Genomic DNA, 25,268 nt, shown 5'->3' on the forward strand with positions numbered 1-25,268 from the left:
CACCCTCTCCGCCCTCTCCACCCTCTCCCTCTCTGTTTCTCTTTCTCTTTCTCCCTCTCCGTTCGCTCCGCCGCCGACTCTGCCGGTTACACCACCGCTTCTTCCACCCCCTTCTTTCTCCTCTTTCTCCTCTTCGCTGTTGCTTCGTGTTACTCTACTACTACTACTACTACTACGACCGACTACTTCGCATCCACCTCCGCCGCCTTCTCCACCTTCTGCCTCTTGGCCTTCCCCACCTGCGGAGTCGACCTGGTGGCTTCCCCACCACCTAGGCGATACGACTCCGCTGTCCACCAATGATCAGCCGCTGTCTCTCCGCCGCGTTCCTCTCTTCCTGCGAGAGCGCAACCTCTCGTTTCTTCGCTCCCGGGCTCCTCTCCTCTCCTATCGAAGCCTCCGTCACCTACGTCGCTTCGGGACTACACTATAGCGGATTCTTTCGTAGACTCCCCCCGCCCCCCGCCCTCCCCCCGAACGGAGATAAGTCTTCGATGGTTTATCGAGCTTCGACCGACGGACACGTTCGATGATTGAAAGAGGCTATATTCGCGAGATGATTACTAATGCTGCCGTGCGCCCGGTCGTCGAAACAATTTTTGGACCATGCAAACTTTGACTCGATTATCAGTGTTTACAAACGACATCGAGAATTCGTGCGGGACGCCTATAGTTTTTAATAACAGGTTTCGAATTCTGCAAATTCGTTCTCGTGTTCGCTGGTTTCTTGGTCCCGTTCGCCTCTCGCCAGACAGATTACGTAGCTTCTGAAAGCTCTATTGTTGTAACCGATGCGAAATACCAGCGTTAATTCAGTCCGGTCCTTCTTTACCGATTTCAATTTCGACCACGTCTGCTCGATCGGACGCCGACGTCTCTCGCTAAGGAACAGGTGTTCACCGTCGTTCCACCTCTTTCGCTGACGGCGCAGATCACTGATTCACAACATTGTCCCTCCGTGCAGGCGCATTATCGCCCCTTGATGCTGACGTGTAGTCTGTACCGGCTCGATACGAGGTATCTAACGTGCGCACTGATTACAAACATTCTAGACTGATAAACTGGGTTGTGTCTCGGCCGTTTCTCAAGTTCAACTCTCGTCTGGCAAATTATGCAACGTGGTCATCCGAGATCTTCCTCCTTCGCCGGATCCTCTCGACGAATCGATTCTCGGTCGGGTTGGTCACGTTGCCGAAAACACGTGGGGGACCAGTGGTCGCGGACCGATCGCGCGATCGATTCGGGGGCGGCTGCACTTCCTGCGAACGCTGCACTACGCGCCCCTTTAGGAACTATCGATCGATCGTGCGAGATCGTTCGATTCTATTGATCCTCGATCGGTGTTCGCGAGACGTTGGTCGCGCGATCGTCGACGGAGAGGCGGCGAGAACGCGTCCGCGGGAAATTGCGGATATCGCCGATGGAAATGCGAGCCGGATCCCGGCGCGTCGACTTCGGGGCTTGGCTGGCAACTCGCTTCGCACCGACACTTCGACTTTACATTTCTGGGTGCGTTCGCTCGACTAGGCGCCCCTCTTCTCCGTCTTCGTCGCACCTGAGCGCGACCTCCGACCCCACGGATGGTGGTTCGCCGTGGAACGCGCCCGCGCACCCTTCCCAGCGCAGCTCCGCCCTGCACCTTCGCCCTTTCGAAGCCGGGATCGGCACCTCTTCTCCCTTTTCCTCTTCTTTTTCTCCTCCGCGTGCGCTTCTCATCGCGTACGCGTACGCGTACGCAACGAAACGAACGCGGCAACCACGCAAAACACCGCTAACTCGGTCGAAAGCGACGCGTTTCACCCTTTTCCCGCGTTCCCTAGACGTCGACGATCTCCCGACGAATCACGGGTCGAATTGACCGATCGGATCTTCCGAGAGCCGACGTAGAGATTCGTCGAGGTTTCTTTTCGCAGCAGGCAAAAAATGACGACGAGAGAACCGACGGTCAACTTTCGCTCGAGTGGAATAGTTTGAACGGCCACTCGTGGGGTCCGTCGGTACAATTATATGTATGTATATACGCGTATATACGACGGGACGGGCCGTTCGGATCGCAAGTAGCCATTACTTTAATGAGAACTACGTGCGACTCGGCCGATCCGCTTATTGGCGACGGCTCGCTCTGAAATCTTGGGTCTCGAACTGTTCGTGACACACGAGCCGCGCGCTGGCTGCGGAAATATTACGGCGTATCGCGCCGGGAGCCACGCTCTCTCGCGCCAATATGGTCCAGCGTTTATTTTCATCTCGGGAAAATCGTGAAAGACTGCGCGCCGCGTTTTCCGTCGGAATGTATAATATAAAATCCGGCCCGGGGATTTATAACGCCGTCGAGCGTTTTTCTCGCGCCGTTCTTTGTTTACCCGGCTCCGAGACGAGGAACCTTTAATAACGATTCACCGAGGCTAATGCAGACAAGCCGGAGATTGTCGAGATTCGTTCCGGTTTGATTTTCGGTGCTTGTTCTCTCTGTGCGAATCTGTTCCCTCTGTTCTCCATCCTAAGCCAACTACCAGCAAACGCGCGTAAACTATTTCCCTTTGCACGACAATCTCTGCCTTTTATTCCCGGCTTCGTCTCGTCTTGCTTCTCATCTTGCTCCTCGCTTTGCTTCTCGTCAACCGAGAGAAGCGCTTTCTCTCTCTCTCTCTCTCTCTCTCTCTCTCTTTCTTTCTGCACACTTTCATATGGTCCCGGCGTTCCATTTCGTCCTCCTCTATTTTTTCTCTCTCTGCCGGTTCCCCGAGTCACCTTCCTCCGCGTTTTCTTCCTTCCTTCCTCCTCCACCTCTCCCTCGTCCTCCTCCTCCTGTGCCTCCCGCCGTTACCACAGCCTCCACCGCGATTGCTCCTTCTCCGTTTGCTCCAGCGACGCCTCCTTCTTCCACGAGACTTTCTTTGTTTCCCGGTGCACGTGCTTCACCCGCGTTTGTACACGCATAAAAACGCGGGCGTCGCTTGAACGCTGCGCGAGAGAAAGGCGGAGAGAAAGGGAGAGAGAGAGAGGGAGAGACCGGAGGCGAGAGCAACAGCCTAGCCGAAGGATACCCGCGACTCCATAAAGCATCCATGTTTAAATGGATATAGTATTTCATGCGGGGGTGCACGAAAGAGCAGCGACGCCGCTGCGTTACGCTGCGTTTCGCTGCGTCGCGTCGCGAGACTCGGTAACGCGTCGGGCAGGTGTTGTGCACCGCGGCTCTCGTGTCGGTGAGGGTCAAACGTGAGCACCGGTGAGGGTGGAAAGCCAGAGGTATGTACGCGTACATGTATCTGCGCAGAGGCGAACCTGCACACGTTCCCCGGCACAAATTGAATACGTGCCTGTCAGTGGCGTAGAAGCCAACACGAGTTTCTCTTGTCGCGTGGACATATTTCGAGAGTCTAACAGTTCTTTCCTGCGATATGCAACGGCGACGCCGCCAAGGCGACGCTGCAGCTTCGAAACTGTTCCGTTTGCCGGACATTATTCGATCGATCTGCTCTTCTTTCAAATAATCAGACATCTTACTGCATAGTTCCTCTACCAAGTAGTTGGATCCGTTAATGAGAAGCAATGCATGTGCTTCTAAGAATGTAGCAGTCGTGAGTAGTCCGGAAACGTTCAAATGTTAGATGATCAAGCTGTGCAATCAATTTTGTCGGCTTGCGTTGCTTCTGCGAATATATTTACTGGTTTGCACGAAACGTAGCACTGTGAACCATGCGTGTGTAATTCGCAAGACTGTTTTCTAATAAATTATATTGTCCTAGCAGATAGAGGGTCGCTGGAGGAATGTTCCGAGAGGAAACCGATCGGACGTGGCCAGCGAACAGATGCCTCGGGGAATAAACAAGCGAAAATATGTGTCGTTTAATATCGGTGGGGGAAAGCAATCTCTCCGGGGTGGTTGTACAGGCTACTCGAGATCTCGAAATCTATAAAGAGATGGAGGAAGTAGATTTGGCCACTTCTGACCGAAAGGAGAGATTCGGCAGGGCGAGAGGGACGCAGGAAAGTGCCGCTAACGGATGACGTATATTAGGGATACTCTGGTCGAGTAAGGCACCCGAGGATCCCAGGACCCTCCCTGTCCTTTCGCTGGCTATAAAAACCACTCGCCTTCCTTCTCGACCCTTAGCTAAAAGGCCAATCCGCCCTACCACCCTTATCGATCCACGAGGAACGAGCGTTCGGTTACTCTTTGGCTTGTGGACTCGACTTCTTGCGCGCGACCGCCCGGCTACACCCCCCACCGACGCAACGTCTCTAGATTCATCTTTGCGAGTGTAATTAACGAGCCGGCTGATTTTTTCCTTACTACCGGCTAAAAGGTTGCTTTCCAGAGGATAGTACCCAATACCGATCACGCTGCCCTCGCGGTGTGAAGCCGTCGATATCGTATCGATCTCAGAGAGTCCTTCGATAACATTGTTACAAGATGTATCGCTTACAGCGAAGTTGTAATGTAAGTTTCCACATGTATAGGGAAAAGATGCATAATATGATTGTGTTCCTAATATCAATGTATTCTTTTACAAACTACTAGAAAAAACTAAAAGTATAGAAATTTGAAATAGCAGCGTCACCACAGTTTTTTAAAAACGAGTTCCGACAAGCAGACGAAATAACTGTAACGGACATGAACTAGAATCTCGTATTAGAAGAGGTGTTCATATTAACCAATTTTACCTTATATAGTACAACGATAAATCAGCATTAACTATAAAGAAAGCGTGTAGATACACAAGACAAACCGAAAAAATATGAACTACTTCATTCTTACTTCTTACAGTCGATGGAGAAGATTTTTATTTCGCACATGGATCTGTAGTGCGATGGTCGAAGGTAGAAGAGACCATGGAACGCGAAAATGATTATTGTTAGATTCTAGATGAAATGTAGTACGATGATGGGTAAATTTTCGATTAAGTCGGAACGACAACGAAAGCCCGAGGCTCGTTCCGGTGAGCGTGAGCGTCGAGTGAATTCTATGGCAGTTTTTCAACGAGTCCACTTTCTTCCACTGCTAATCGATACCGCTTGAGACATTACCTGGCGAAGATTGCCGGAGGTGGGGTTTACAGCGGCTTGAGCATCCGGCCGTTTTCCGGACCGGCACGACTTCGCGGAAGCGTGAAACTGCCGAATCCTTGTCCGTGGTTCTTACGCCGAAAAGTTATCGCGCGACCCTTTCCATATTCGTCGCAAAATACCGTTTCCCCGTTTTTTCCCCCCGGTTTTCCCTAACGAACCGGCCGCGGGCTGTAGCACGGTATCATATCGGCGCCGCTTGTCCAGACGTGTTTTTCAATTAGTAGAACAGCCTCTGGCCTCGCGATTTCTCCGCACGCGTACCGACCGTTCGGGAGTTGTAATTTAGCAATATACATTATTAGGTCGCTCGGCGGCAACGCGCCCCGCAGATTATGAAATAATGTACCGCATGCGTGTGCGCCGCGGGATTATCTTAAAAGTATCTTTGAGTAAGAAGAATGAGCTTTTACTCTTAACATCCATTAACGCAGGAGCACCTGGGCACCTTGAGTACATAACTTTTTCCTTTTTTTTATTCAAGTGCGTGACGCACTGCTATGCAGATCGCCGCCGGGATAGCACTCGGAGCAAGACGAATCGAATCGCATTTGCCTTGCGCTAAAGTACCGGCAATAATTGCTGAGAAAGCAAGGAAGCACGCTGCACTTTTAATACCAGTGATACGCGCTGCAACGGGCGAAGAGAGAGGAAGAGAAAGAGACCTGAAGAGAGAGAGAGAGAGAGAGAGAGAGAGAGAGAGAGAGAGAGAGAGAGAGAGAGTTTGATAGTCGACGTTCTACACGCGTCTAGAATAGAGCGTTAATTTAATTCTCGGGCTTCTGTTTAGGGGGGATCGGTGGAGGAAATCGGAGGAGTCATCGCGGCGAGGTTTATTCGAAAAGATAGAGTCGAACAGCCTTGATAAAAGCGGCCGCGAGCCGATTACGCGTCGTCCACGTGAAGCGTTTTCCAAAGCCGATGGCGGATTACGTGGGAGGGTGAGAAACGAGGAGAAAGGGTCGCGGACACGACGAGCGTGGGTGGGTGGGGAATCGCGATGGAGGGAGAAAGAGAGCGAGGCATGTCGTGCAGCCTATATCTAAGACGGTCGCATGTCATATCAGCAGTCATCGGGCTGGGATATAGGTATGTCTGTATAATGCCGCGATAGTACCTCGACGTTGCCCCTGTGTGTATATTACGGGGATTTAGCTCGAGGGCCCTCGCATGCTCGGAGACTGATGTGACCACGGAGACCGCCTCGTCGAGACATGCGAACCGACCTGTACGAGAAACCCTGTATCGCCCAACCAAGAAGCCAGGAAAAAATATCATAAATGTTCCCGATCGCCTCGCACACTTTCTTCGGGTTTACACAATTTCTTCCGGGAACATGTGTTGTCTTGAGTCTTGGGCCCTGCGGCTCAACGCACGCGCACGCAGCTCTCTCTCTCTCTCTCGCTCTCTCTTTCTCTTTCTTCTCTCTCGTTTAAAGCGCATAGCGTTTTCTGCGCATTAAAGCGCTATCGATGCACGGTTTTCCGAGGCGATCGCGATGCGAAAGGAAATTTATATGGGGATAACGGGCACGAAACAGAAGGAACTGGTTGCGCGGTTGGTCACGTTCTTAAAGGAGAATACGAGCGAAAATATCAGCGGCGGATCGGCCCGGTGATTTTCCCTCGAATTAAGTACCGTTTTCATTCTGTCGTTAACGTATCTGATTGTTCAATAATCGCGGAGATATACGCGCTGGATATTCGCGTTACAATGTATATGAATGAGGGTGGCGTGTATCAGCGGCAAAAAAAGTAGGTTGCCCCGGCTGACCGCGCAAAGATTAAAAGCTTTTGATGTTTCGTATTTAAATTAACTCGTTATCCCGGATCCTTGAGAGCGGCGCGGCCCTGCAAAATCGCGAAACGACCGCGGCACTGTCCTGCAAAGTAATTGCGTCGTTTTCCTACGTTAATCTAACGAGAGCGTCGTCAAGTTATTTCCATCCGGAGCGGAGACGGCGACGACGACGCACGCGTCGCCCGCCCTGTACCGCAGTCGATTTCTTTTAATGCATGGATAAGCTTGCAAATTCGAACGCGGTGGCAATGCAAATCCGAAGAAGATAGAACAGATACGAATTCGATGGCTGCCGATTGGCAAACCCTCGCGGCTCCACCGCTCGAGACCAAATCGAAATGATTAACGAGATACGTGCGGCGACCTTTACCGCCTCCCATTAATAAGTTCGGCCGGTGTTTAGCCCGAGCAAACAAAAGGGCGATGCCGGCGATAGCTGCTTATCGATGGAAAAGCGACGCTTGTTCCGAGTTGGATCGGTATCTATCCTCGAGAAGCCGGGGACACGGACGTGCTGTGCGCGACGATCGAACGAAAATTTTCGAGCGATAATGATCGTCTTCGCGAGCTTCGCTACAAATCGCTCGACCCTACCGCCGCGTCGTTCTCTTCGAGGCCTGCATGGCATTACGGTATGTATAACGTTTTCAGTTATTTCGCCGCACAAATTATGCGCGTTCAATAAGGTGGACAGAGGGGCATGGCGTGACTCGTTACGTTCCAGGTCAAAACAATATATTTCGTTATTATATTATTACGCCGGCTGGATGCCAGAGGAAATTACGGATTTATCGTCCGAACATTATTTTTATCGCATCTCGCATACCGGACGAGCTGTATCTGACCGAGGCCGTCGCCAGATTTATTTCAACGGTGCCGACCTACGTCGCGTTCTCCGATTCGCTCACGGAGAATCGGCATATGCCACCGTGGCATTGATTTTTACAGACGTTTCCAGCCTGCATCTGCCGGCGACGCAACTGTCTGCTCAACGAAAACGCATTTGTCTTAAACGCATTTATCTTGCGAGGGAGTCGCGAGAATTGATTTCATATAGAGGAAAACCCGTAGCAGTATAAATATATTATAAGAAAAGTTTGGAAACTTTCTCTTTTCTGAGAACTATAATTGACGTTAATATTTCTGAATTTCCGCGTGCAAAGTTCACAAGCGAAAATTAATACGAAAGAATCATTTTATCTTCTAATATTAACTTCAAAGTAGTCAAGTATCTAAATAGAATTGATTAATTTTAAGTTTTACGATCAGTTAGTTAACAGAATTGCAAATTTTTTTTTAATTAATTTGATTTTTCGCGCCGAATATGCAACGCGTTGAAATCTTTGTACTTAAGAAGTCGTAGATCAATGTGCAATGGATAAATGTTAACTTGGCTAATTAATGGTCTACACGTAAGGTGACATTGGTCGATGTGTAATTCAATGGTTGGAACTTTTATGAGGGATTTTAATTCACTCGCCGAGTTATCTTTGGTTCTGTAATTCGAACCAGCAGCACGCCAACAATACTGTCTATCGACTCGAGTAATTCCCATGCTAGATGGTAATTAAAAGAACCATTTTTTGTGTGCAGAACAATCAAATAATGCGCAATTAATGCAATAGAATAAGTTATAACCTTACCTGGATTGGCGGATGACAACGTCCGTGGCTCCTCGCGCAGCCTTCGGATGAGTCGACTTTTTTTCAGTCTTTTCTTTCTCTTCTCAAAGTACATAATTCGAAGCAATTTATAGAAAATACTCAGTACAATCTACGTAGTCTTCTAAACTTCTAACGTTCTAAACGAAATCTTAATCAATTTCACTAATTTAGTAACACATAACAAACGTGCAACTGTTTCAACTGTTTTGCCGAAGGTAAATCAATACGCGAATCAATCACGCGATTTAACGTTCAACAATTCAAAATAACTAAATGATTAATAACTACTATAATGTCCTGCTCAACTTTCAATTTATTTAACTTTTTAATTTGACAAAACATAGAGATGAAACGAAAGCTTTTAATTCTATGCAATGAATATATAATAAGACAATTATTGACGCGCGTAGTAGGATGCGCAGTAGATTTGTATTTGTACCGTTCGCGCCGTAACGAGCAATGTAGTGCAATGTAGTGCTTGTGTTTGTTTTTATTGCTAGCTTTAACAATTATTCAATGTGTGCGTTAGCTTATTTATGCACAAAGTGGCAAGAAGAATGGATTGTTCCTAAAGACAATCCTGTTATCCCTGAAATTCGACGTCTTCTGTATTGTAAAGCAAAGGTAAGATGCTCATCTTTTGTAACAGATATTCGCTATGTTTTCAGTTACTCATCTTCAAATTGTGTCATAGATTGTTAAATAACTTCCACGCGTAATTCCATTAATCGCTTAATAACAAAGCACTGCGTCAATTAGCAAACAATCAAGGTGTGAGGTTAGGTTATCCGATCGCGATACTAACGAGCACGTGTTTTGATCGTTGTCGATCAATGGTGCGCTGCGTCGCACATTGTATACACAACAGTGAAAACATTGAATGTTTAGGATATGATGGGATATGTCTTAGGATATGGTGGAATCTACGAGAGGATGAAAATATCAACTAGTGTGGTAAATTTCGAGTACACGATTCTTCTTTAATTACTTACGTTATTTCCATTATATGGTATTTTTATAGGTTCATGATTGAATAGTGAAACCGTTATCTTTTTGAGGACCAATACCCGTTATATTGCATTTAAGCCTTGCATTTAATTCCTAAATTTGCAAACAAAGGATTTAATTGCTAGATAACAAAAAATCAAGACGCAAGGAGATGTTTCGAAATTTTAAAAATATTCTGAACAAACAGGTAATCAATCTAAATTGCATAAATTAATTTTAATAAAACTTATGCCAATTAGAATAAAAAGTGGAACACGTTTCTTTGTAAGACAGCATTTCCAAAACTAGGAATCAATCTTGACGAAGATCCTGAATAAATGATAACATAGAATAGCCCGCCTTGGATCAAGAAAAATCAATATGGATCGTGGGGTAATCGGATCTTCTTATCCCGATACGTAAAGGTTAGTCTCGCGTTGCCGAGGCGGGCTTTGTAACGAGAATTTGATTGGTAATCCTTGGCGTGGCACCCAGTCAGTCAATCGTTACCCCTTGTCATATTACTGAGGCTCGCGCACCCGTGCGTGTGCCTGTTGGTGTTGGTTTGCCTCTGCCTGTACGGCTGTTCAGCGGGCAACACAGACGCGCACGTACAGGCGGATCAGGTGTACGCGAGCGAGCGCGCGTGTTGGTAAGTGGTTTGGGTAACTAAAAGCCAAGCGCGGGTCGAGTGTGCGAGTGTATCATAGAGAGGGCATTCGAGCGGAAAAACGCAACTAAACGCGAGTAATTGGAAGCCCAAGGGGGGTACATTCGAGCCGCACTGGGTCTGCCGACACCCTCGCCGGAGTCAGGGACGAATCCATGCCCGTTTATTACTTCCTCCGAATGTTGCCCCGTTTTTGTCATACTAACTTCCCCGCGACGATCCGCGAAAACCCCCGCGAAATGTTCTCTAGTCGAAAGCTTCAGTTGTTTCAAATGCAACGGCAAAGCCAAAACCTTCTACAATCCTAAAGTTTATGACGAAAGTTTGGGGTCCAAACACGATAGTGCCAATGGTCTCTGTTTAAGTCAATGACATTCGTCTGCAGAAAATTGCGTTCCATTTCCAAGAGCTTCCTCGATCAAACGTTCGCGATAGGAGCGAGTTTGGATAAGAGCGGCACAATGGTGCGTCATTTCAAAAACGACCTGGTGTGCCAGGGGATTCGAGAAATAATTCCGTGTGATCGTAGCCGGGTTGCATTTTGTCTTTCTAAATTCGTTAACTGCTGCCCTGGCGAAGCTTTCGGAGCTCGGCGCTTTCGAAGAGAAAAAAGAATTTCATGTCAAACCTCGCTTCACGTTCCAGTTTAACGCGAGCCCCAGTCGTCATCGTTAATATGTTTCCGATTCTTTTTCTTCGCCGGCGAGAGAAATTTCCCGTGTACCGGTTCCCGCGTTTTGTCGGATTATTTTTTCCTCTCTTCCTCGTTTTTCTGTGCTCTTTTTTTTCTGGCTGTTTTCTTTCTTTTTTTTCGGATCCGTTGCCAACAACGGGGGCACAACGCTGTAACCTGTAACATTTCGTGTAAATACAGCGCCTTAATGCGTGCCTCCGGTCTCCCGGTGAAAATCGATTGCTTCGTATTGCCGATTCCGTTGTTGCTTCCTCGCTGGACCGATAAAATTCGTGAAAGACGGGCCTTGTCCCGCGAAGACTGTCCACGACAATAAAACGGTGCTCCTCGAATTTCACGGCTCGTATTTTCAAAACAGAACCCGATCGTTCCGAGCTGGAACGATTATCATACGTGTCCAGACTCGCTAGTCCTGGTTGATCGTAAAACTGTTGGAGACCGTCGAGGTCCGAGGAACGCCTCCCTCGTTGAGTCCGAGTAACGAGGCCATTTTTCAAGATTCGTGACCAACAATTACCGAACCCGAATAATAACACCATAGCTCGAGACACGAGGCCGAGTCGATTCCGGTTTCTAATCGAATTTCGCGAGCAGGAATCGGTTTATCGTCGTCCCGACACCGTGGAGGTTGCTATTTGCAAGTTCATGCCAGTTAAACCGAGTTTGATAAGGAGAGAGAGAGAGAGAGAAGTGATTTAAGACGGCCCCCACCCCGCGGCGTTCCTAGACCTGTTCTGTCTTCGACTCGATCGTTTCTACCCTCTACGGTCTTTCTCTCCCCGTTTCTGTTCATCCTCGTTCGCCCTCGGCCCCTTCCTTCCTTTCACTCCTCCCTTGTATACATGCATCGTCCCCGAAGAGAGAGAGGCAGCAGGGGGTTGTTTCGTGGCTGCCGTTGGCTTTTCGTTGCGGTTTGTGCGGGGGATGTTTCCTTCCCTTGTGAACATATCCATAGACTGCGTCTCCCGCTACTACCGCCGCCCACCCCCTGCATCCCTCGCCCTCAACCTCGCCGTCGCCTTCGCAGCCTTCCTCCTCCTCTTTCGACTCAGCTTCTCGACCGTAGCATATTACTGGCATGGCAGTGCCTTCAGTTCAGTCAGTGTAAACCCTCGAAGGCATTTGCTGATTCAAATTAATCACAGCCGAGGTAGCCCACCACCCGGCCATCCCCCAGACGGCTCCCGCCGGTTGAAGCCACCAACAAGTCTGCCAGCCGAGGCAAACACCTATAACCGCGCTTTCTCTCAATCTTTCCTTATGTCGAGATGGCTGTCTCCTTTCTCTCGTCCAGCGTTTCCTTGTAGAACGGGTATCCAGTATTCTACGGCGAACATTAAATGCTCGTCGAAAGGTGCGCCGAGATTCGGTAAAATCATTTCCGTCGGTGTTTCCGAACGGTGGAGAGAGACAGAAATCAGGACGGGAAAGACGAACAATGAAAGGGAAGGGAACAGAGGACGAAGAAAATGCGTTTTTCATCCCCATGACACGGCTACCGGTGGCCCGCTGAATTTTCGTCGCGCTGCAGAGCATGCCCCGCAGGATTGAAAAAGAGAGAAAGACGAAACAGCGGGAAAGGAAGAGGAAGGAAACGGGCAGAGAGTCCGACGGGAGTACTCTTTAGAATTAGAGCAGTGCCTGCCTTTCTGTCTTTATTTCTCCGGTCGTCGTCGTACCCCCCTCCCCCCTTTTTCTTCTCTTCTCTTCTCTTCGCTTCGCTTCGCTTCTCCACTCTTCTCTTCTCTGCTCGGCTCTCCTCTTCTCTCCTCCCTCTTCTCCTCTCCTCGATGAATCCGCGAGGCGTCTCATCACGCAACATTACCCACAAGCCTCCGCGACTCCGGCTTTCTCCACCCTGTCCTTCTTCATCCCCTCCCGACAACCTCGAACAGAGCCAGACCTCCGACAGGAACCCCTTGCATCCCGGCCACGCAACATTAAGCCTACTCCTTCGCATTTTTCCTCGGATTCTATGAAGTCTTCTGAAAGCGGCAACGTTTTATTTTTTCCCCCGCCTTTTTGTTTTTTTTTTCTCCTACGAGCCTGGAGAGTGCCTTCAACTCGCGGAGAATATTAAAGCCAGGGTAAACTCCGTCCGTTTTCATGCCGCAGATACACGCGGCCGGTCCCCCCGAGCCTCGCCGTTTCCGTTTCGAGAATATTTTTTTACTCGCGAGAACCGGGGAGCCGGAGAACACTCTCGTAAACGACACCTGGAGCCGTTGTCGACCAATACCGGTGTACGGTTGACGGTCTGCTGGCTACTGTTTTTAGCTTCGAAAGAGCTAAGGGCTGCCGACGTGCAGCGGGTTGACGGTCTGGGAGGAGGTGGGTACTCATCCTCCATTTTCTCCAGCCTGCTGTCCCCTTTCATCCCTCCGATCTTCGACGCGAGCCGAGCAACGACGACATGGCATGGCAGGGCGGATGAGGTTCGCTGAGGCAAGGGAATAGGCGGAGGATACCGGGATGTCGAGACGCTGCCGTGAAGCAGGAGGGGTTGTTCTCGAGGGTGCTGCTATGGAGGGATGAGAGCAGAGACGAGAGCGAGCAGGAGGAGGCGCGGAAGGGAGGGAAAGAGGTCTCGTCTCCCTGTCTCTATTGATCCTCCGAGGAGGAGCCGCGCGCACCTCGTCTTCCATCCCACCTCATCCTCAATACCACCCTATGCTCCGAGAGACGACGACGACAACGACAACGACGTCCACGACGAGGAGAAAGAGCGAGACAGAGGGAAAAGAGACCAGTTCTGTGGAGCCGGGTTCTGTGTTGCAAGCCTGGGAAAACGCATCGACGAATGCAACCTCCCACGGGTCTACGCGTTTTACTAAATGTGTAGCTGGCACGTGTCTGGATCAAACGGTCCTTTCATCTTTCTACCAGAAGTTCCGTAATCGAGCCCAATTATTTCTAGAAATTCCGTCGCACTTTGTTTTCCGACTTCGGGAAGTCAGATCCGTGGCCCCGCTCACCGTTCGCAGCTACATTTTCACGAAAGAACCGAATCCCTGATAAATTGTTTACCGTTTTCTACTCTCGAAACTTTATTTTCACACCTATCGCGTTTGGATATCGGTTGGACAGTTTCGAGGAATTAGCCTCGCTGGCATTACGATCTATCCGCCGCGTCGTCGGAACCCGTTTTCTCGCTAGCATCCTGTCGATCTTTTCAAACAGCATGACGAAGAACAAAAGATCCTCCATCGTGACGCAGGTTCGTGGGGATCACGATTGGTGCAAAAGTCAGTAGCTATCTTCTCCCACCGACTCGCCTCTCGGCTGTCGGCTCCCGGCTCCCAGCAGTCTCCACTCTGCCCCTCGGTGCTATAACTCGACCCATCGTTATCTCCGACAACGGGTCTCCCCATTGGTCGGTGATCTTCCCACTCGTGGTGATGCCTCCCTCGCTCATCGGAGCCGGTGTGTCCCTCGGCTCTTCGGGATGCTCGGGCTGCGCGTGTGTGCACGTGCCCCGCAGCTATCCCGAGACCCCGATTGGACCGAGGGGAGCATCCTCGGTTTCTCATTGGACCGCGGCCCACATCGGGGAGAGCATCTGTGCTCATCCTCGCGTTTGCGCTCCGAACGCGATCATTCTGCCTCTCTGCGTACCCTCCGCATGCCCGCATCATCCAAAATGGTGGACGCGCCTCCCGAAATCCGTCGGTAGGAATTCATGGAAGTAACCATGGTGTTTACAGTGCGTTGTCGGCCTTATTGGTGAAGATTAGATTCGAATTCGATGTCGTAACGAAACGAAAATAATACGGATCCTCGCATGCTTATAACTTTTCTTAAAAAGATCTTACAAAGTTCCGCCTATGTCCATTTTATAGTGTGCGATGTCTGTACTTCGCGCCCTTGATCCGTTTCTTCAAAGAGTCTTTTTCCGTTACGGAACAAAGTGAGAATCTGCTGTTCCTTTTTTACGTTTGAATATCTTTTCTCACGTTTGCGCGTATATTACCATTTTGAAGCTATATCGAAAGAATGCAAACTACGATGATCGGTTTGATCGAACACTCGCAAGAAACTATAAATCGTCAACTCTCGTCTGTTCTCTCGCGGAGGTCGCCGCGGAACCCGTGGACGAAGGACTGCTTTGAAAGACAGCCGCGTTCACGAGGTCCGACAAAGCAGTTCCGTCGATTCTTTCCTCGGAACACGGAGCTCGTCTCCAAGAATAGCAGAAACTGTTTAGTCATACATCCCGTCGTTCATCGGGCTATAACTGGCGTCTAAGACGGACCAACGCCATTATGGCAGACACGCGGAGAGCGAAGCGGTACGTGCACCGCGGCCTGCAGCGGATCCAGTCGGAGCAGAAAGAGAGGTGGAAGGCATTTACGAGGAAGGTAAGACGGACGAGCAAACGAACGAACGGATGGATGGGCGGCTGGCAGGCAGGCAGGAAAGACGAGAAGCAGAGAATGCACCGGCGCGGAGAAGAGAGGAGTGGAGAAGAGAGGAGGCAGCGTTCATTTGCGACGCGGCGGTAACACGCTGCTGCATCTATTCATACACAGCCTCGTGTCGGGTGTGCAACCACGTAAACGGGGCGCAGCTTGCATGTATCCGACGTCGACGGGAGAAGAACCGCACGACAGAGAGAAGAGAGCGGAGAGCGAAGAGAAGAAAAAGATAGCCTCGGCAACTGTGACCACTTGTACGTCGATCCTCGTCTGGCGATCGCGTCTCCTCGCGTTCCCCCTGCGTCCCCCCTGCGTGCCTCCCTGCTCCCCTCGGGCCGCGGGGGTGGCGGACGACGTCGGGAGAGACATCCAAGAAGGGTGAGACCGAGACACGAGACCGAGAGCGAGATCGCACGATAATTGAAAAAGGAAGCTGCTCGGAGAGGTGAGCGGGAGAGACAGAGACGAGAGAAGCGCAGGTGGAGGCGCTGTTCGATGGTTGGTGGGGGTCGGAGGTGGTGGTGGAGCCCTCTCGGAGGGTGGAGGATGAGGTGCGGGGGAGTTGGAGGTGGTTACCATGGCTACCTCAAACCGCAGCCGCCGCCACCGACGATGCGAGAGGTGTCACTGACTCCTGGCTAAGCTACCACGCACCCATACACCTGTGCCGGCAGCACACCGGCGCAGCTCTGCTACTGGTGCTGGTACGCATCGCGAGATAATGCGTGTGGAGTACCTTCTCGGTGTGTTCGCTCTGGCACTGCCGCGTTCCCGCTGCCTCCGCTGTACCTCCGCTACCTCCGCTACCTCCTCTACCTCCGCTGCCGTGGCTGCACAGCCTCGTAACGAATTTCGTCTTTGGTCCGACAAACGTGTGATCCCCATTTAAATATCGGCCGAGGTGTCGGGGTGCCACTCGGCGGTGTTCGAAGTTCTCCAGAATATTTCGCGGGGCTCTCGAGAACAGGGAACTTTGCCAGATGTATTTCTCATTAAATTTCGCCGCGGCCCAGATCAAACTCTATTTTTTCCCTCGATTTTATCGAAGGCCATCTTGTTACCGACACCGGCGCGCTCACGAGCGTGGTAGAGCGCGTGGCGAATGGCCGAGCTGGCTTTGTGCGGGTGATCTAACAATCGATCGTCACAACGGACATAAACTCAGACCCTCTCGAGAGAGGTCGACGTGACTTAAAAAGACCATCTCGACCAAGAGAGCGGCGAGAAACAAAAGATCCGTCTCTTAACTGCGACCATTCGTTTCCTCCCCTCTTTCAGTCGTCGTCTTGGCCGTTTCTATCCTCCTCTTCCTTCTTCGCCCTCGACAGGGCGGGAATTAAATTAAGGCTTCCGAAAATAAACTCGGCGACATTCAATTGTTTCTCGCGGGGGCCGGAACGACACGAGACGGCGGCGTAACGGCGGAACGGCGGTGTCGAGCCTCGTAAAAGATGAGAAACGATCCGGCAAGATGGCCGACCTGACGATGTTGGACGCTCGTTCCTTAGCAGAGACGGTTATATCGTCGGAGCTTCTTGGAACGCGGCGAGAAGCAACGAAACGATGATAATAATTCCCCTCGATCCCATACGCGATCCCAAATAACGTCGAAGAGGAACGCTCGGATGGAGTGTTCGCGAGGGAAGCGAGTTTAAAAGGAATCCCGGAATTCCACGTGAAAGCCCGGCAGGAAAAGGAAGAGGTGCACGCGTGGGGGTGGTTACGCCAGTGGCGCGATGCTCTTTCTACGTCTTCGTCGCTTATCGTGTGTATAGTCCGATTCGCTTCGCGGTCTCCATGGGAACCCACGGAAAAACCTATCGATTCTCCCTTTGGACTCCTCTGAAAGAGAACTCTTTCAAGAATCCTTTGCCTCGTCCCCTTCCCACGCCTCTCTCATCTCTTCTGGATCTTTTTGGTCTCCTCTTGCCAGGCGGAACGTTTCGCCAGTTCCCGGCGGAGGCAACTTCTGCTCCCTCTTTCTCTCTCTCTCTCTCTCTCTCCCTCTCTCTCTCGCTCTCGCTCTCTCTCCCTCTTTTTCTCTGGGTACGCCGGAGAAGGGAAAAGAATGGAAGAAGCAAAACGAAGGAAAGAAGAATAGAGAAGGGGCACGGCAACGCCGTTAAAAGAGGTTTATTTCGCTAATAAGGCTGGACTTGTGCTGTGCTTATTGAAACAATAAAGAATCAGCCCCCGTGGGCAGAGGGAGGGAACCCTCAAGATGGCGTACCTTCCTGGTCATGCCGTGGATATACCAAAGGTACGTGCACTGGTTGCAGAGTGCCGGCTGATCAACTCCCGATGGATTTATCGCCGCGATATTGTGGTTCGCTTTCTCCGGCCTCCCGTGTCTCGGGTTTTTATCGCATTCGGCATCCGCCATCTGTTTTCCAACGACCTTCGAAGTCGGAGACACCTTGCGAAGAGCCCGACAGTCGTCGGCGGTTCCCAGAGAACGGTGATATCGACCAATAATCATTTGTGAATCGTTCAGCGAGATTTATCGATACCTGATTTGGGTTAGCAGTGAAAACGGCGGATTAGAATCACGGGGTCGCGAGTACACGGGTGCATGTCAGAGTTTGCGGTGCTCACGTCCCTAATATGCTGCGATATCGCAAGATTTATCGGTTATCGGTTTCGTGCACCGCCCTCGGTGCGGTTCGAGCAGCCTTACCTCCACTTTTTCTCGCCATTTTCGTCACCGATGGGGATCCTGCTGTAGACGTCTATTACACGCGCAGCTCTTTAACATCAAATATTCCTCTGGGACGTTTTTCAAAGTCGCTTCGATATTAAAGCGTATCCGTTTTACCGCGGCGGCCGGAGCCGCGCAATTTTGCACGCGTAATGACTTTCACGAAAGAGGCGTTCTCTGTGTTCGAAATCAAAAGAAGAAAAACACGGAAGTTCGTAGGACCGTCAACCCCGGTAATTTTTAACTCGGTCACGTTCTGAACGGGAGGTGAAACCGTCAAGTTTTACGTTGGCACACCCCCATGAATCCTTCCCTTATCGCCCGGTAACGACCGAACTTCCCTTTTCCGTGACGAACAGGACGAGCGGGTTTCTCGCGTAAACGAGTCCCGCGATATTCGAGATACAGCGGAGGATGGTGTGTCTCGTTGAGAATCGATAGAGCTACCCGCCTCGTCGAGACTACCCCGCGAGACACGAATTCCCGGATTCCATGTCGCCACCCCTAAAAACCCCATCTGCGAGAGCGCGCGCTCTCTCTCTCTCTCTCTCTCTCGTTCTCTCGTGCGCGCCCTCTCTCCCAGTCGTCTCTTTCTCCAGCCGGCTCTCCCTCGATCCACCCCTTCGGCGGTGCTCCTCGAGGCGCACCGCATTACCTCTGGACGAGAGGACTCCGAGTATGGAAAGAGAGATCGACCGCGAGCAGCCGAGGAGAGAGAGGCCGGAGAGAGCACAGGGCTAGATAGGGAAAACGGGGGAAGGAAAGGGCTGCGGAGAGAGCACAGGCGAGGGCCGAGCACAATGGACCGCCTCGGAGATTCGGAAACGTCGGGACTCGGGATTCTGAATGGGAGACGGATGAGGAGTCCGCCCCCGCCTGAATCCCAGGACAATGAGTCCAGGAAAACGAATGTTAACGCCGACGATAACGCGGAGAGCCACGGAGATAGATGGTTTCTTCAGACGGTCGCCTCTCTGACCCTCGATTAACTTTATCTTAAATGGACTCGAATTTTCACTCACTCTACCCTACGGAATGTCGTGACTCTATTCAAATTCCTTGCACATTCCGCACGCGACGCGCGGCCGAAACGAACATTTTTGTTCGGCATAAAGATCCGAAGTGTAGACTTGCGCTAAGAAATATTCTTACGTGTGTTACAGAGGAATATTGTGATCTCCCAAAAACCGAAGAGGAACGTGTGGAAAACTCGTCAGCGGCGGTATCGACGGCCGGGGCTGCTACCCTTGTTTGATTTCAGGCCGCGGATCCACCGAAGAGCAAGGTAATCGATGGTATTACTTCGATAATATGTTTGAACGAGTGTCATCGTTCGAACACTGGGGCTGCACCCACGGACCTTCTCTTTATTGGACAGCTCGCGCGTCCGTCCTCTAATTATTTCAATGTGCCTGCAATTTATGACTGGTAATTGCGCTTAACGGCCGTGTCCCGTTGTCCGGTATCGTCTTGGCAAACAACGTAAATTGTAACACGCTTATGGACGGACAAGCAGAGAGAACGATCGGCGTATTCTTGTCTATGAACCATTGTTCGAACGCCACGAACTATCGGACATAAACTTTTTCGTATTGCAATTAATCAGATTAGTGTGATCGAAATGAATGGAACTTTCGCGAGACACAAGCAAGATTGTCAACTATAAATCTTTTAGAAAAAATTGTTCGCCGCAGTAGCGAGCCGTGTACGCTCAAGTACGAACACTGTTTTAAAAAGAATTGCACGATGAAGGGGTCGATCGGTTGTTCTGTGAACATCGAGGAGCGGGCTGCGGCATCGAGGGCTGTCGTCCCTGAAATTCACGATCCGCGATTCAAGGTGGTTCTCCGGGTTGGCGAGGTAGCCATACGCCTTGATATTATAGGGCGAAAACGGTAAATGGCCCTAATAATGCGAAATCTCGGTAGCCATAAATACGAGCGGACGATATCTGGTTGGTGATCTCGGTGGCATGTCCAGGAGCTGCGTTGCCGTGTCTCGCGGCGTTGATACCGGCCGGCTGCCCCACACGGTACTCACGTGAGTATCGTGGGTACTGGAAGTACTCACGTCAAGTATGTGCACGGCTTATCATACCTCTCGCGACCAGTATATGGTCTTCCTGCTCTTTATGCGAATACGTGTGGGACTCGCGATGTGCTCGCGCTCGTTTTCGATGAAAATACTTAAGCGTCGCGTAGTCGCGTCGTTCCGACGTCAGCCGGCCGGGATCCTTTGATGTTTTTCGCGGTACCGCCCGATTTCGTGCGTCTGACGATTCGGGGCAATCAGGAATACTCTGGAACCGAGTCGAAAGAACGGTTTCCCGTTCTGGAAGCTCGATTATGCGGCGGAACCGATTCTCAAACGCGGGAAAAGGGGTCCGAGCCGAACTTGTAAACATGTCGCTCGAAGCCAGCCTCGTTACGACCCGCTTCCTACGCGGAGCTCGCATTTCCATTCATTGTTATTCCATAATCCGTGATGAAACACGAGGCTGTCCCCGGCGCTGGATGAGAAACGAACGTGTTAACCCGGCTCAAGGGTGGATAGATCGATGAACGGAAGGAAAGCGTACGCGCGGGGACACGCGGATGGTTATTAAGAACCGACGTGCGCCCGCGCACGCATGAACAATCTTCTCGCGTCCGAGCTGATTGTCCCCGAGATATTGTAATTGTTTTAACAATCGACGCTAATAGGCATCCACGGTATCGCGACATGTACCGACAATTTATTCTACGCCGTGATGCACGGACCCCGTCGCACTGGCAAAAACGATACCGAGCACTCAATTATTTTAAACCTCCGCGATACTCTCGCAATTTCTACTCGATCGCTTCGTCAGTCGCCCCGTAAACTAGTAAAAACGATTCTGAAAGTTCGAAGGAGAAGAAGACAGTGCACCATTCTTTTCTACTGTAACATTAGGCAGGGTATCTTCTGAATTTGTTTTTTTTGGGGATTTTATACGTGTACTGGTATTTTATTTTATTTCAATCTAAGACGCGTTTGTTTACAGTGCACAATCTTCTTAGAGATTAAAGGATGATCGCACCGTTTGCATTCTCGCAGACCGATGCTCACCCTCGCACACTTATGCCTACATACAATGTCTGAATACAGAGCCTACGACAATTGTCGTCGATATGAATTCAAATTTACCAATTTACAGTGGCATCTATACTCCTTTACAAGACTAATGGAAGCTAAAAAATGAAATCTTCCATCGGTGCTCTAAGAAACTTAGTGAGCAGTTGATTTGAAAGTATAATAATGGCAAAGAAATTTACTATAGGAAAGTAACATGGAAACAAAATGTCGGCCGCATTTCGTAGCTGACACGTTTAATTCCAGAGGCTTTAAGCTACCGTTCGAGCCAGGAATTTCTGCATCCGCTTGAGGGTGCGGTGCAACAGTCCGATTCAAAGTACCTATAGTCCCCGAAACCGCAATCTCGGCCGCAGGCTTCGACTTAGCCGACTGCCGATCGCGCCCGGTGTTTTGACGTGTCCGAAATTTAGCAGCGGTTTCGTCTTATAAATCGTGGAACGCGACACCATAAAGAACGATGTTAAACACGACGTAATTTACGAGTGCTTCGGCAGTATTCCTCTTCGTGAGAGACAGCCGGCTAGCTTAGGCAGGCAGGTAGGCAGCGGAGCGTGCGTGTCGTGGCAATTCTTTCCGCGGCCGAGGCAAAAATACGTTCGTGGGTTCTTTTATACCACCCTCCTCCGAAGACAATCTCGATGTCTCCGGTCGCGGTGTGGCGTGTCGTGGTGGACATCACCCTCCTCCCGTGGGGTGGAGAGTGCTTCGGAAGGGTGTAGCGTGTCCGGTATCTCTAGCTGGGATCGCAAGAGACATTTCGTCCCCCCCCCCCCCCCCCGAAGTCAGTTCAGCTCCCACAAATGACCATCGCCGACCACCACCACCGTCCCCGATGCTGTCACGTAGGCCCCGGCACGAAGCTACCCCTATTTCGCCATCAACCCCCTCCTCAGCCCTCCTCATCGCTCGCCAGCTTTCGTATCTTCCAGCGGCGTTGTGCAACGCTCGCGCAGATGAAACGATAAACGAATTTATTATGCTTGAATGAACGAAAACGAGTGTCCTTAGCCGGTAAAACGTCGTCCGCGATTTATGTCCGGCTCGGTAAGAAAATCCGCGATTACTCTGTTATGCCTCGGAACCGCTTCGGAACCGTCCGAACGTGTACACGCGTTCTTTCGAACTTTTAACGAAGCTCGGCGCGAAGAGGGTCGGGCACGATGTTTATCGCGCGAACGAGAAACAACGGGCCGAGAACGAAGGGATCTCGCTACGAAATGGAAGGTTTGCTCCGAGTTGTTATGTCTGACCAGAACGCCGAGGTTCTCCGGTTCGATTCGGAACCGTGTAAGTACAACGGTGACAAATACTTGGCTTGTACCGACTCGTTCGCGGCTCGGCTAGCGTTCCAGTTTGACGTTTCATCTACGCTCGCCGCGATTAAACATTAAATATTTGCCCGATACCAACAGCCGCTCTCTTTCCCGGCAATCGCCTCGTTGCCGCAACAAGCGTTATATAACGATACGCGGATTTCGAATCGAGTCGTAAAACGACTACCGTTGAACTTCTTAATCTGAGGAACAGCTGCGACCGCCGCGATAGCGAATTATAATTCTTTTTTTTATGCGATCCGTAAATACGCGATCCATCTGGAAACCAGTAAACCGCCATCTGTCGTAAGAATTTTACATTGGAACGTAGGAAGAATAGATAAAATTATATTTTGGACATTCAATTTTTCATAGAGAAGACACATTCTGTTTTTGTATTATTTATAATATTTAATCGATGAGTTTTTTAAAATTTCAACGTTGCGTATACCGACCAATGATTATTTTCTTCGGTAAGTCTTCGCTTAACAACCCTCTTCGTGACCAGCTTTTGATAAAAGCGCGACCTGCAAAGAAATTTCTATTGTAAAAATGTTTGAAAAAGCAGTAGTGGAGTATTTATTGTTAAGTTGGAGATTTTCTACATTTTTAGAAAAATCGTGGAGTCGTCAGTAAATAAATTCAATTGCATTTAATTTTTGTTGTTTGTAATTGATTTTGGGCAATTTTGATTTCACATAAAGATTCGCAGTCTGTTTATTAAAAAGTAAATAGCATTGTACATCTATTACAGACTATACCACAATTGCGATATTTACTATAGACTATACCAGAACATTTTTTGGAAAATCTATTCGAATTTACTTTATCATTTAAAACTAACAAAAGTGTCTAATTTTTAAGTGACAAGTAAGTATTCGTTGTATAACATTTTCAAAGGACTGTGTAAAATAGTTCCTCGTTTATTAAGTTCTTCAGCAAAAATCAATAATTAGTCTGCGCTCGGTGGGTAAGCTGTACAAATGGGCATTATTGAATCTCAATTTGTATTATTGATTTAAATTATCCATTTGAATTATTAATTTATATTACCCGCACATATTAACAATTCGAATTATCAATGTCCTATCTAATTATAGATTCTATCTGAAATTTTCCACTTGACTTTGAATCTAATCTTGATGAGATTTGAGATACTAAAAAGATTTCACTAAAATATTATCAAAGTTCCTCCGCATTATCGCGACAGATGCATATAACGTTCATTTTGCACTAAAGTCTGCAGCCTACTTTAACAAATGACAAAGTTAAATTTACTTCGACTCCACACTATTCATATTATAATACAATCTCTACAAAAGGAGTTTTTTCAATAATCCTTCACCAACGCGACTATGTAATACCAACATCAGGAAAATAAATAATTAAATACAAAACTACATAAAACTCTGCAATGCATCAAGATTGCATAAAGAATTCCAAGCAATACCACTGAAATTTCTAAATAGGAACACCTTGAATCAAACTCGGAAAATTAATTGCAGAATTTCAGTCACGAAATCGTTTCACAGATCTCGAAATAAGTTGCATCCCCAAAAGTAGTAAAAGTCAAAATTCAAGCAAATTAACCGTCTTGTTCGCCAGATATCGCCCTGGTGCCGCCGCTCGGCGGATAAATTGGCGTAGAGTTCGCTGGGATCGGCGCAGACGATGGTCGCTTGGCGCCATCTGTCGGCCCGGCCCGGAATGATCACGGTATCGGCGGTCGAGAGCAGGGATGCCAACGAGACGCGCGCATCCGCACGGCAGAACGTACGCGTAGTCGCGTCGTAAACAAGGGCTCGTTGCATCGTTTCCTCGGATTCCGGAAAAGTTACCTCGCGTACTCGTCCCGGACAAACGCGTGTTTCCCGCGTGATCCCGTGTACGATTGATCGTATGGTCGTGTCGCGGATAGAACGCGGAGACGCAGCGGAATACGATTCACGCGATTTTTCCGGACGTTTCCACGATAGTGTGAGTGCGCGGGTTGGCAAGCGTTGCTCTCGAGTGCAGTAGGGCTGCCATTTTCCGTGTGTTGCGGTGAACGGGCTAGAGAGAGAGAGAGAGAGAGAGAGAGCGTAAGAAAGAAAGAGAAAGATAGCTAAGGGGATAGACGTGTTACGAGGAGGACGGTGAAGGTCCTGAACACACGGATTTTCATAGTGCAAAGGACATACGGAGGATCCCGAAGATTTTTCCCATCGAAGAACTGTTCCTCGTTGACCGTGCACCTGATATCACAGTGGACCCAGAAAATATCCTGGCAAACGTGGAAGGCCGAATCGCGGGAGCGCGCGTTCGAAACTGGACCGACGATCAAGGTTAGTTTCTCTTTTCATTTTCATTCGAATTTTCTTCCTGTTCCGCGCGGCCTCGTTCAAGATCCCCGTGCTCGTGTTCGTTCGACAATGCTCTGTGCCATCTGTCTCGTTTTCCTTCGTTTTATTCTTTTGCCCGCGAAAGAATTCGCGGCTGATAACGATCCGTCGGCGTCTGGCCGAGTTTCGGCGCGCGGGCATTTGTCGCGACACTGGATGCACTTTGTTGCACCAGGAAGTGCAGCTCAGAGATGAGCCAGTGCTCGTTTCGGCGGCAATAACCGCGCTGAAAATATCCTAATAATGACAACAGCTTCGCTTTAGTAGACATAAACGCTACGGCAATCAGAGGGACGATATTTACGCTTGCACCGAGACCTGCGAAATAATTAGGGCAACGATGACGTAAATGGAAATGTAGCTCGGCCTTTAAATCGGACTTTGGCAATTTTTCGTGGAGATTTTTACAGTTTTACGACATGACGTTGGCATACCTGGTGGGAATTATTCTTTGTTGAC

The sequence above is a fragment of the Augochlora pura genome, chromosome 8 (assembly GCF_028453695.1).
Source record: "Augochlora pura isolate Apur16 chromosome 8, APUR_v2.2.1, whole genome shotgun sequence".
NCBI classification, from domain to species: Eukaryota; Metazoa; Arthropoda; class Insecta; order Hymenoptera; family Halictidae; genus Augochlora; species Augochlora pura.